The sequence below is a fragment of the Cebus imitator genome, unplaced genomic scaffold, assembly GCF_001604975.1.
Source record: "Cebus imitator isolate Cc_AM_T3 unplaced genomic scaffold, Cebus_imitator-1.0 Scaffold73, whole genome shotgun sequence".
Taxonomy (NCBI): domain Eukaryota; kingdom Metazoa; phylum Chordata; class Mammalia; order Primates; family Cebidae; genus Cebus; species Cebus imitator.
The window spans coordinates 5,551,103-5,565,304 of record NW_016107388.1 but is presented as its reverse complement, the minus strand read 5'-3'; the positions used below and the strand labels follow the sequence as shown (position 1 = coordinate 5,565,304).

At 44.1% G+C, this 14,202-nt stretch overlaps 1 long non-coding RNA gene across 2 annotated transcripts; it reads right to left on the bottom strand.

The window, feature by feature from the left end:
- Nucleotides 1-5,065: 5,065 nt before the first annotated feature.
- On the bottom strand, nt 5,066-12,749 carry LOC119471774. Of its 2 annotated transcripts, XR_005200856.1 has the most exons (4): nt 12,560-12,749; nt 8,094-8,273; nt 7,678-7,984; nt 5,066-5,293 (listed from the first exon to the last, which is right to left on the bottom strand). It is a non-coding gene; the product is annotated as an uncharacterized LOC119471774 (long non-coding RNA). The 2 variants fall into 2 exon arrangements; XR_005200855.1 differs by having other exon boundaries at nt 7,678-8,273.
- Between the last annotated feature and the right edge of the window lie 1,453 nt (nt 12,750-14,202).

The following is a 14,202-nucleotide window of genomic DNA, read 5'->3' as shown; positions in this document are numbered from 1 at the left end:
CTACAGAGACTTGAGTGTTCAAATCAGCTATAGGAACATCACGGAACACCAGGGCTCAGGGTGAGCCCAGAACTGCAGCCAGGACTTGCAAGTGAATTGGTTGGCTCTGTTTTTCCAGGCCTCACACCGGGCTCCCTGCCATCAGGGAGGTTCAGAGTTCATGACTCACCTCACTGCCTGCCTCGGCTGGCTCCACACAGCGCACCTTGGGCCTGGGTATCATCTGACCTTTTAATGATTTCTAATTCAGCACACTTTAAAGCAGTTTTGTCTCTGGGTTACTATTATTGGTTTGAGCCCTTTGTGAATAATCTGCCAGCATTAAATATCTTTTTTTCTTTCACTTCCAAATGACTGGGGTGAAGGCCCAGGGTCTGGTGGTAGCAATGGCTCTGAGCTTAGCTGGGTGTCACTGTCTGGAGCGCTCCTTGGCTAGCCTCAGGTTACAAAACCACAGCTTGTGCTGGAGAAAAATAACTAACCTACTAAGACAACCCTCAGAGAAGCAGCTAGAAGGAGAGAGCCACCAGGTAGAGATTCTAAAATCAGATGGCTTTGACTTGCCTGGCCCATGCCTCTAGCCACTCCTTCCTGCGGGGAGAAGGAAATGGATAGGGTGGGGCTTTACTCTGTGAGGTCCTTCACTCCCCTCAGAGGACACAGCCCCAAAAATTTCAGCTTCCCTTTGAGTGATTTAGAAGGAGTCAATGCAGAAAGCTTATCATTAAACTTGAAGCCTCACCCACCTCTAGAATAGCTTGAGGTCAGCTCACTGCCTTCTGAAGCAGGCTTTTGAATCTTCCCAGCTCCCTCTCTCATCAGGATGACCATAAGTTTGGAGGGGAGAGAAGTTGAAGATTATTCTTATTAAAGAGGAAGATGTTAAGGGTTGAAATGTGTCCCCGTCCAGCTTCGCCCTCGTTCCCCCCAGCTCCACTCCTGAGCCAGATTCATATATTGAAGTCCAAGCCTCAGCTCCTCAGAATGTGACCTGATTTAGAAAAGAGTCATTGCCGATGTGATTGGCTAAGATGGGGTCATCTTGGAGTGGGGTGGGCCCCGAATCCAACTGGGCTGTGTCCTTAGAAAAGGGGAAATTGGGACACAGACACAGGGAGAGCACCATTGTGAAGACAAAGGCAGAGACGGGAGTGATGTTCTCCCAAGCAAGGAACGTCACAGATGGCCAGCAAACCCACAGAGCCGGGGGAGAGGCCTGGACAGAATCCCCGAAAGAGCCTCGGAAGGTGCCAACCCTACCGACACCTTGATCTCAGCCGTCCAGCCTCCAGACGGTAAGACAATCACTGTCTGCTGTTCATACCGCACAGTCTGTAGTGCGTTGTTCCAGTATCCCTAAAAGTCTAATGTAGAAAGTAAGTCTGATGAGAGATCAGGCCAGTCAGAACACAGAGCCCCCCAAGCCCCGCTCTCCACCCCCAGAGAGTAACAGTGAGGGCCCTGTTTCTCACAAACCCTAACCACATGTGGGCTATTGATGAACTCTGAGGATTCTCTCTCATCATGCCCCCTCTGTGGCAGAGTGAGGCAATCCCGGTGTCTGGGTGGATCTTTAAGAGCTAATGGACTAGTGTAAAGGGCTGTGGGCCAGCTAAGGTTTTTGTTGTTGTTGTTTGAAATGAAGTCTCACTCTGTCACCCAGGCTGAAGTGCAGTGGCATGATCTCAGCTCACTGCAACCTCCGCCTCCCAGGTTCAAGTAATTCTTCAGCCTTCACCTCCTGAGTACTGGGATTACATGCACTCATCACCACACCCAGCTAATTTTTGTGTTTTTAATAGAGGCAGGGTTTTGCCCTGTTGGCCAGGCTGGTCTCAAACTCCTGACCTCAGTTGATCTGCCTGCCTCAGCCTCCCAAAGTGCTGGGATTACAGGCATGAGCCACCGTGCCTGGCCCCGAGCTAAGGTTTTGCTACTTGCTGTTCAGCTCCATGGCTGTCTTCCTGGACCTTGCACACTGAGCAGATCATAGGTACGCACTTCTCTCCAGGACATCCCTAAAAGCACACACCCCACAGAAATTCTCTATCTCTGCCACCTGTAAATCCCTTCCAGCTGACATACTCCTGTCTATTCACACCTTCTCTCTGAGAAGCTGGAGTTCCCCTACATTCCGGAAGATGTATACCCACAGGTTATTTAAATCAACAACCTTGCCAACTCTGCTGGCTTCTCACTGAGCTCTTTACCTCCTCAAAGAGACTGGACTAGGAAATTCACATCTCCCACCACTGGGAATCAGTCAGTTGAGTAGGGCCTCGAGTCCAATAAAAACTGGCTTGCTCAGAATGGGTGGTATTGGAAACTATGGAAAAACAGAATTCTAAAGTTCGGGGTGCAATTTTTCTCTAACCCCAAAGCCCAGCCTCTCTGCTTATTCAGTGTGTGTCAGAGAGTCAGCTGCTTCTGTGAGACTGTTTTTGTCATCCGTGAAACGGGACTGAAACAATCACTGAGAATCATGAAGGTGCCATGAGACAGTGGCAACAGCTAACACTCACTGGACACCTTTTATTGTCACAGCCACCCTCCGAGCTCAGTACTTCCATTCTCTGTTTTATCCAGAGGAAGCCGCGTTGTGCAGAGCTTGGTCACTCGCCCACATTTGCATGACGAAGTGCTGGATCTAGGTTTCCAGCCCAAGCCCTGGCTCCAGAGTCCTCACCTCACCCCTCTGCATAAAATGAGTTCAGTACCTGCACCCGGTAGGCACCCATAATTGGTGACATTCATTTTAGTGGCATCCTTAGACCCTGCAATGACCAAAAGAAGGAAAGCCATCTAGTGAAAAAGCTTACATTAAGAAAGCCCTCCAGAGACTGAAGACCACCACTGTCATGGCATCTGACCACTGTGCTGACCAGTCCCGCCAATCCTGGGATCATGAATACTCGGACAGAAACGGAGGCTGCCAAGTCTCACCTAGAGAAGATCTGGGTTGGGCAACAGCTCTGCAGTGGTCTCTCACACTAACATAACTTGAAATGAGCTTCCTCACATTTCTAATGAAATAGCTAACATTCCTGCTGACACAGATTAGTCCTTTGCTGCTACTTCCATTTGTTAGACAAATGTATTGAGCTTTGGGCCAAGGTGGGAAGATTTTGGTTGTCAAAAACAAATAGTAGGCCAGGCACGGTGGCCCATGCTTATAATCCCAACACTTGGGAGGCCAAGGCAGGAGAATCACTTGAGCCCAGCAGTTTGAGACCAGCCTAGGCTACATAATAAGATCTCATCTCTGCAAAAAATAACAACAACAAAAAAAAATTAGTCTGACACAGTGGAGTGTACCTGTAGTCCCAGCTACTCAGGAGGCTGAGGCAGGAGGATCATTTGAGCCCAGGAATTTGAGGCTTCAATGAGCTATGATCACATCACTGCACTCCAGCCTGGGAGGAAAAAGACCCCACTGCAAAAAAAAATCACCACACACACACATAGACACACAAATAGTAATAAGAGCTGACACTTGTAAGCCATTCAAAATGTGCTGGCCTTTTAAGTATCAAACACCTCTGCAAGGGAGATATTTTATCTATATCATATATATGGACAGGGGCACACAGTGAGGTAACTGAGCCGAGAAGATGAGACGGTCCCTGACTCACTGACCTGCACTCACTGCCAGGCTTTCCTTCTGTGAGAGGCTCTCTTTGAGGAGCCCGTAACAGAGTCAGCGTGTCTCTGAGGAATTTCCTGTGTGGTCAAGGGAAAAAGAAGCCCCAGGATCTCCTCCCTCTGGGCCTGTTCCCAATCTCAGATCTCCTTAGGAAGCCACCAGCAGCCAGGGTGGAGCCTGAGGCCAGGAAGCAAACCCCAAGGTTCTGCTCTGGGGTGAAGGGAAAACAAATTATGTTTTCCTCGCTCTCTGAAGAGCTGACTTAGGCTTAAGCAACAGATAATAGGATGTAAACTTAAGAGTAAGCCTCTACAGTCATTACTGGGACATCTTTGAGTGTTGTAGGACTTGGGCCTACCAGAGGCCTCAGAAAAGGGTCCATATGCCCTGCCTGCTTGACCAGCAACTGTATTACCCATTCAGGGCAAAGCCTGTGGAAATAGACAGCATTTACCAGTCTCCGTGGTCTCTGTAGAGAACTCTCTGGGGAATTTCAAAGACCTTTGGAAAACTGCTTTGTTCTTCCATGTGAAAGAAGATGTCCTCTGTCTAACATCTACTAGAAAAATGTTTTTTTGATCAATTAATGTTGAAATCTTATGTGATAATTGTAAACTTACAGTAATACTTCACCAACCCTAATATTACTTAAAGTATTTCTTTTTTTTTTTTTTTTCAGACAGAGTTTCACTCTTGTCACCCAGGCTGGAGTGCAGTGGCACGATCTCAGCTCACTATAACCTCCGCCTCCCAGGTTCAATTGATTCTCCTGCCTCAGCCTCCCGAGTAGCTGGGATTACAGGCACCCACCACAACTCCCAGCGAATTTTTGTATTTTCAGTAGAGATGGGGTTTTGCCATGTTGGCAAGGCTGGTGTCAAACTCCTGACCTCAGGTGATCCACCCACCTCGGCCTCCCAAAGTGCTGGGATTACAGGCATGAGCCATCACACCAGGCCTACTTAAAATATTTATTTTAACTTATTCTAGAGACCGGCTTATATACCAAATGTTATTACAACCTCAGGCATATATTCTCTGAAATGTCAGGTAGCCTCAGATGTGAATCATGCAGTTTAGTAAAAGCAATCATTGATCAGTCTTCACTTTTTTAATGAAAAGTGTTGCTCCCATATTCATATTCATTAGTTTCACATGTGAACCATAGCTATGACATGAAATTTTAAATTCTGAGTTTTTATCATTTGAGTAATAGCAAAGCTGCTGAGTTTTTAAAGGTTGATTCATTTTAAATTACTTAATTTTAACTGTCAGGATCTCTTCTTTCTCTAGACAAGTTCGGGGACCATCCATTCATTTGACAGCCAATTTCATATACCTTCTGTAGGTCAGGTACTTTGTTGTGGTAAGTGACATTTATGTTAATGTCCCTGAAATACTATAAAAATTTGAAATACCTTCTCAAGGAAAAACAAAATTATTTTCATTTCTGTTTTACTATATTTCCATTGAGTATTGTTATTGTATACATGATATCACGGTATTAATTCATATATTATCAGGATATGTAATTAACTGAAATACAATGTTCACCAATCATGTGTAGAAAGAAGTCCATTCATAGAATGTTCCAGCAATAATGCTTGTTATTGATCTTTCTTCTGTTAGATAGTTAATAAGTGAGTCAACCTAGAATAAACGAATCCAATGGCAAAAGTTTGCACACCCTGCCAGTTAATCATCTGAAAAGCCACAACTCACTTTTTTACAAGCTGACCATCTGTGGTGTTCAGTTTCTCTATGACTTGGCCAGTTAAGTCATGCCTGCCAAATTTCTCTCGTATTTCCTTGTACTGGAGGAATCCTTCAGCCATGGTAATACCCAGGTCTTGATTGTGTTTACAAGTTTCTAAGGGTGCTGTTTTGCTTTTCTGTTTTGTTGCTATTAAATGGTTCTAAGATACTAAATAAAGTAAATAGAAACTCAACAGCTATTGCTGTGGGGTCAGTGACAAGTAATGTAAACAATTACTTTGTTTACTTGGAATCTGACTTTAACATTTAAAATATATAAACTCTGGCCAAAAAGAAGGAAAATTATTTCACAGTATATTCTTGTGAAAGTATGATGCCATTAATTTTGAATTTACCAAATGAAATAAGGAGGTTTAATCGGCTTTAGTTAAGAAGCTGTAGTAGTAGAAGCTTTTGGTGGATTTGCTTTTCATGTATAGGATCAGAGTGACAGACCCCTTCTAAGGAACCAGATCTCCCAGGGTGGCATATCCAGGGACCCCCCCGCACCATATCCCCCACTTCCACACGTTTATACTGTGTGGCCTTTCCCCATCGGCCATGGCCTCCCTAGCATCCGGATCCTGTGTCATCCCCTGAGGCTGCAAAGTGGCACCTGCCTCCAGCGCTGAGGGGAGCGAGAGAGCAAGGCCCCTGCCTGCCCCCCAAATATGGAGGCTCCAGTCCAGGCCCCACCTAAAGCCATTGGATGCTATTGACATAGAGATGACCCTAAATGTGCTGCAGGCCATGTGGGTCTCCCTGCTTGGGTGACATTGGCCTGTCAGACCAAAAGCAAATAAGATCTGTTTCTACACTGACTGCTCACAATGTACTAAGCACTGTATGTCGTGGCGTGGCCTTACACAGCCACACCGTTATTCCCAACCTACAGATGTAGAAACAGAAACTTAGGTGAATTAGCTGCACGGGATGAACCTGTGCAGGAGGTGTTCTGAACCATTGCACAACACTGCCTCCGTCTCAGAAACCTTAGGGACCGGTGACCTGCTTCTCACTTATAAACCAGTGACATTGTGAAGGGGAGTGTGGAAGAGTGGACACAGTGCTGAGTGAGTTACCAGGGGGCTTCTCGCCTGCACCGTCGGCACCTACACTAAGACTTCGGACCCGCCTCCATATCCGCATCCTTAAGTGAGAAAGGAGGACTCGGCGGGCCCGTTGTTCCTGCCAGCTCCACCTTTCTATCAGCAGGCATGTGAATGCCCACACAGCAGTCAGAACAGCTGGTACCTTAACTGAAATGAAAGCGAACTTCCACTTGACCTGCTGAGAAAAAAGATCTCAAGTAATAGCTGACATCCTGAGTGTGTTCACTTAGAATATCTCACCCAACTTCTGCGTCCCCAACAATCCTGGGGGTGGAGGTCCCGACCCTCACATCAAGAGGAACTCCTGAGGCGCTTGGATGCAGTCATGCCCCCAGGAGGAGCTGGGTTCAAATGCAGACCCACGCCCCCCCCGCCTCCACAGCCCAAGCTCATGCCATGATACCCTGAATGTTTTCCACTCAAGCTGTATTTTGCTGGCTGCTAATATGCTTGTCGCTTGACAGTTACTAGTTCAACCTGAAAAATCACAGTCTCAACAACATGAGAAACTAATATCCAAGTTAGAAACCACAGAGTCCTATTAAACTTCTTCTCCTAGTTGGGGCCTGAGTCCCTAAATATGTCCCCACTCCACCTCATCTTCTCCATATCCTTTTTACATTCTTTGCTCGTGGCCCTTCTCAGTCTCTGATAGTCATCCTTTACCAGACTGTCTCCACAGCCTCCTAACTGGTCTTCCTGCTTACAGTCAGTCCTGCCCTCATGTGACCCACTCTCTTCGTCTCTGGAAAACCTAAGAAGGATCATATTATTATTCTGCTTATCACCCTCCAGGGGTTCCCCCAGGCCTTAAAGATCAAATCACGAGTCCTATCTATACATGGCCCACATGTACAGGCCATGAGGACATTTGTCCAAGCCCCCTCGAAGCTACAATACCTTACAAATATCTGCAAAAATGCCTCACAGGATAAATGGTTCACTCACCTTGCCCACAGCAAGCAAGATCCAAAGTTATTTAGCACAGGCCTTCCCTGCTTGCTTTACAATCTTTGGCATATTTTCCATACCATTAAGCAAGCTTCCACATTTAAATAAAAGTTAAAGATATCCTCCCTTTTAACGCCCTAATTATAAAAACTGAAATTTTCGTTTTCATTACCTATTTTAAAAAGGCAAGGAGAAAAGCAAACACATATGTTTTACCTGTAATTTCCAAAATGTTTGCAGCAACTCCTTAGTTGCATCCAGAATATCTTAATGAAGAGAGCTGGAGTTTGGAAGAGTGAAGAGGCTGATGTCCCTGTGAGCCTGGTGCTCAGATGCTGCCTACGAGTGAAACTTTCTCTATTTGTACTGGACCAAGGGAACGGCGGTGTTTGCCATGTCACCTGGATTATCAGCAGTGACTACAAACACTTCACGGAACTCCCAAACCACACATTGGCAAAGAACAGAACTAGCCTGGAGTCATGAGCGTTATTATGCTTCTCATTCTGTGAAGACCTGCAGACTACAGCAAGCAAGTGAAATAGCAAACAAAATAACCTACTTTGTTCTTGTTTGAACCATTCGATATTTTGTGGCACATTACGAGGCATGGAAACATAGGAGCTTTTTACCTTATTTCGAAGTGGATCGTTTTCACTATTTGTCTGCAGAGGTATGTGTCTGTTTAGTTCTGGAGAAGTAAGTGTTTGTTTAGTTCGACACCGTGAAGTGGAGGTCACGTCCCCATAGGGAGCAGATTGGTTCAGTTCAACAAACATTTGCTCAGTGTCTGCTCTCTTTAGAATATCAACCTGAAACAAAGAAACAAAACAAAACTGATTTCCAAGAATTCTCAAGCCAGTTATCTTTTGTACAGTGACAACCACCAGTAAGCATGTATTCTCTCTACTTTTTATTCATTCTTTCGACAACCACACAAACATTTAGGCCAAGTGCCGCTGGGCACTGCGCAGTGCAGGCAGCCAAGGGAGGCTGGAGCCTGGGAGGGAGATACAGGTATCAAATCAATCCATGTCCTCATTGCCTTAATTTTGGTCACCAGGACCCTGGGTGAAGTCCCAAATTAAAAAAAAAAAAAGTTTTATTGAGGCATAATGGACATACAGTAAGTCCTTACTTAATATTGTTGATAATTTCTTGGTAACTACGACTTCAAGCAAAACAACGTATAACAAAAACACTTTTCCCATAAGTTGATTGATACAAACAAGAGGTCAAGTTCCTGCTGCATATTTTTGGTCACAAAAACATCACCAAAATTCTAAATGAAGACTTCAACACTCCTAATATTAGCCATTGAAATAAATGTGAAATGTATATACATTTAAGAAAGAGTAATAAGAACAAGTAAAATATGCGCCCAATTTCTGATAAATCAGCAGTCACAACGGTTGTAATGGTGGTGGGTTAAATTAAGGAATAAATGTTTGCAAAGCGAAAACTGTCAGGAGCACCTCCTCCCACCTCGCAACCTGAAAAACACCGCAAATATGACGGGTTTCCAAACCACTTTCACTCACATTGTTTATTGTCATGCATTTGTATGATTATCAAGATTTTACAGTTTTTTTTTATAATCAACTATTATTCGTTCATTCATTTTCCAACCCATAACTTTTATTCATTCATTCACTCATTTTCCAAGCCGTAACTTTTTTTCCTTTTGTGCTTTAGGTTCAGGGGTACATGTGCAGATCATGCAGGATTGTTGCATAGGTATATACATGGCAAGGTGGTTTGTTGCCTCCATCCTCCTGTCACCTATATCTGGCATTTCTACCCATGTTATCCCTCCCCAACCTCCCCACCCCCCGCTGTCCTTCCCCTACTCCTGCAACAGACCCCAGTGTGTGATACTCCTCTCCCTGTGCCCATGTGTTCTCATTGTTCAACACCTGCCTATAAGTGAGAACATCAGTGTTTGATTTTCTGTTCTTGTGTCAGTTTTCTGAGAATGATGGTTTCCAGATTCATCCATGTCCCTACAAAGGACACAAACTCATCATTTTTTATGGCTGCATAGTATTCCATGGTGTATATGTGCCACATTTTCCCTGTCCAGTCTATCATCGATGGATAGCAAGCCATAACTTTTATTCATTCATTCATTCATTTTCCAACCCAGTTGTTCCAGTTCAGGGTTGCAGGTAGCTGAGTATATCCTAGCAGCTAAGGGCACAAGGCAGGACCCACCCTTGCACAGAATACCGTCCCAGGCAGGGCACACTCACACACCCACACTCAGGCACTGGGACCATGTAGACACACCACGTCACTTGAGGTGCACAGCTTTGGCTTGTGAGAGAAAACCAGAGGACCCAGAGAAAACCCCCACAGATATGGAGGAAACATACAAAATCCACACAGACAGTGGCCCTGACTGGGAATACATTATTTTTTCCTCAGCAACATTACAACAGAACAGGTCCTTATTAGAGGACCTGCTATACAAGGAACCACAAATATTTACTCTATATAATTTGATGATGTCTTATGCATACACAAAGAAACTATTGTCACAATCAACGTAATAGACATACCCAACACCTCCCAAAGTCTCCTGTGTGTCTTTATTGTTTTGTTTGTTTTTCTGGTAAGAACACTTAACAAGAGATCTACCGTCTTAATAAATTTTAGAGTACAAAATTCCACATTGTTAACTATAGCCACTGTGTTGTACAGCAGATCTCTAGAACATACTCATGTTGTTTAACTGAAACTTGATGCACTTTGAACAGCATCTCCCCATTTCTCCTCCCCTCATCGCCTGGCAATCACCATTCTGCTGTCAGCTTCTATGAGTTTGCCTACTTTAGAAGCTATCATGCAGTATTTTTCCCTCTGTGTCTGGTTTATTTCACTTAACGTAACGTTCTCTAGGTTCATCCATGTTATTGCAAGAGCATGATTTCCTTCTTCTTAAAGGCTGAAAGTAGTCATGTATTTTATAGATAGATAGATAGATGATAGATAGATAGATCACATTTTCTTATTCATTCGTCCATTTGTGGACACTTAGGTTGTTTTCACTTCTTGGCTATCGTGAATAATGCTGCTGTGAACATGGGAATACCGGTATCTCTTTAAGATCCTAATTTCAATTCCTTTGGATATATGCCGTGTAATAGGCTTGCTAGTTCTGTTTTTAATTTCTGTGGGTACACAAGTATATATAGGATACATGAGATGTTTTGTATTTTTAATTATCTGAGGAATCTCTGCACTATTTTCTACAGCTGCTGTACCATTTTACATTCCCACCAACAGTATACAAGGATTCTAGTCTCCCCACATCCCCACCAACACTTGCTGTCTTCTGGTTTTTTTGTTTGTGTGTGTGTGTTTTGTTTTTTCTTTTGAGATGGAGTTTCACTCTTGTTGCCCAAGCTGGAGTCCAGTGGCACAATCTCAGCTCACTGCAACCTCCATCTCCCAGGGTTCAAGCGATTCTCCTGCCTCAGCCTCCATAGTAGCTAGGATTACAGGGGCCTGCCACCATGCCCAGCTAATTTTTTGAATTTTTTGTATTTTTAGTAGAGATGGGGTTCACTGTCTTGGCCAGGCTGGTCTAGAACTCCTGATCTCAGGCAATCCACCCACCTCTACCTCCCAAAGTGTTGGGATTACAGGAGTGAGGCACAGTGCTCAGCTCCTGTTTTGTTTTGTTTTTTTATAGCCATCCCAGCACGAGTGATGACATCTCATTGTGGTTTCGATTTGCATTTCTTTGAGGATCAGTGATGTTGAGCATCTTTCAGTGTACCTGTTGGCCATCCGTATGTCTTCTTTTAAGAAATGTCTGCTCGAATCCTTTTTTAAATCAAGGTATTTGGTTTTAGGCTATTGAACTGTGGTCTCATATTGATTTTAATGTTTAGAGCCAAAGTGCAATCTGCTTGGTTTCCTCCTCAATGCAGAAAATACCCTCTTTGTGAAGTGGAACACACAAACAGTAAATTTCCTTCAAATATGATCTTAGAACGTCAACTATGGAGAAGAAGAAATTCTCCAGGAACCCCTGCCTTTTAAAACACCTACTGATTCTTGACACATCAAGCAGCAGGGGGCAGGATGGTGCAGTGGGAAAATGTATGTCTGGCCAGCTGGAAATCTGAGTCTGATCCCATTCTAGCTGGAAGGTCTTTTCACCTCACGTGGCTATGGTTAACTTACTTGCAAAGCAAGGAGCTGGACTGGATGGGCTTTCCTGCATCTAGCATTTTCTTTCACTCCATATTTTTGTGTACCCTTGAGGTCAGGAGTTCGAGATCAGCCTGGCCAACATGGTGAACTCAGTCTCTACCAACACTGTACAAAAATTAACCAGGCATGGTGGCATGCACCATACCAGATACTGTGTTAGGTGCCAAAAAAGGAAAGCTCACTAACCTGTTTAAGGCTACGGAAAGAACTACCAAAACTACGTATGAGAATTCTGTTCTAAGAGTTAACCTCAGTATGAAGTGCCAACAGACAGTGAATGAACGAATATGCTATCCAGGACTACAGTGAAGTTTCCGTATCCCTAAGAGCCACTTCACTCTCAAATATGATCAAAGGCTGCCCAAGTGCCTGGATTTCACATTGGGTAGTAGAAGGTTGAGCAGCAAGATTAATATATTTTAACCGCTCCAGCTTCATTTGGAACCTTCCCACATGCAGCCCCAACTCAAAGCCACAAAGATAGCACTATCAAAAGTAATCATCCTTTCTCCCCACAACTTCTGCAACTTCAATTTTTCCACTTTGCTTCGGTGGCTCTGCTTTGCTCCCAGGTTTCCCAACCAAGTAACCTTTGAGTCACACCCAACTCCTCTCTCCCCTTTCCTTCCTGAATTTAATAAGCTACCAACAAGTCTGCCCCGACCCACTCCAACAAAAGCCTTCCTTCGGCAACCACAGTGCAGACCTCTATTGTTACAGCTGCCTGTCCCCCGGGGAATTCCAGCTGCAGGCGTTCCTTGGAGCCCCCGTGGAAAACTGGAAAGGAACTATTGAAGCCTTTCACTGCCTGTTTTCCCAACTCCCATGGCCACGGAGGGAGGGGGGAGGGAACCCACGGGCAAGTGCTTCCTACCAGTTCAGTGCCGCCAGGAACCGGGGCTTTCCCACAAGGCCGGGCCAGGTTCTAGGCAGAGAAGCGTCTGCATTCCGAGGCGCAGTCTGGGCTGGAGCCTGTCACCACCCTTCAAATCCCTTTGAAGCTGGGCAAAAATCCTGCCAACGCCAAGCTTGAGAGCTCCTCCGCTTAACCTGGGAGGGGCTGTTTCCTGCCTGCCTTTCACAGCCTCTCACAGAAGGGAGGTGCAGCCTTAATCATTCTACAGGATTCTCACTTTAGACACCAAAATCTAAAAACGCAAGAAAAATAAGCTTTATATGAAATAACACATCAGATTGACCAAGACTTATTTAATGCTGAAAATTTATTCTACAAACTCAGAGACCAATTATCATAATATATATATATACACACATATATATACCTATATACACTTATATATACATATAAACTATTTAAACACCAGTTTCCCTTAAAGTCATGTTAAACATTCTCAGTTTCTTAAATTTCAGACTCTTCCCCACCTTCACTGTCCTTCTCTGAACACAGTCTAGGTTATTAATTTCTCTTGAAATATTATACCCAAGAGGAAATGCAGGATCCCCGATGGCACCTTACAGGTGAGGTTTTTGTCCCCATGTTGCAGCATTTTCATATATTGACCAGGGATAAAATCCTTACTTCTTTTTCATATGTACTGCTCCCAAGTCAGAGTTTTCTGTTCTGGACTAAGGGAATTGGGTTTAAAAGCTTTTGTTTGTGTTTTTGTTTTTGAGGAGAATCAGAGAACATTAGAATGAACGAGTCTTTAGAAATTGCTGGTACATGTTTTCAAGTCATGGGTTATTCAGCTCATTCATGGGCCATGAAATCAATTTAAGTAGGTCACTGTTATGGGCTGAATGCTTGTATCCCCCAACTTCCAAATTCATATATTGAGGTCCCAGTCCCCAATATGATGGCATTAAAACGTCGGGTCTTTGGGAGGTGATTGAGTTAGTGCCCCAGAGAGCTCCCTTGCCTCTTCTACCATGAAAGGACTGAGTGAGAAAGTGCTATATTTGACCCAGGAAGCAGACCCTCACCAGACACTAAATCTGCTGGTGTCTTGATCTTGGATTTCCCAACCTCAGGAGCTGTGAGAAATAGATATTTGTTGTTTAAGCCACCCAGTCTATGGTATGTTTGTTATATCAGCCTGAATGGACTAAGACAGTTACCCCCAGCTCTTTCTTTAAAAACTAATAAAATACAGTAGAAAGTATCAGAGTGCATTGCACATATGAAAGATGAGGATTATTACGTAAAACTTTTGTTTCAAACTGAGATACACAAGTATAGATTGTGTGTGTATAGATTATGATCATAATTAAGTTTTGGTCAAAAAACTTAAAAACCACTGATCCAGTTCAACCAGGAAAGGCAGTGTTCTATAATGGATAAGAATTTGTTTGAAATTTGGAGTCAGAAAATCCCTGGTTTCTCGTCTTGGATCTGACCCTTAAGAACTACATGACCCCAGGAAGTTATTTTGCTTCACTGAAACTCAGATCAGTTCCTCATCAATAAAACTGGATAGCAACAGCACTTTCCTCAAAGAGTCATTGAGGAGAAACACAATATTACTCACTTCCTTTTACTGAGCACATGCCATGTGC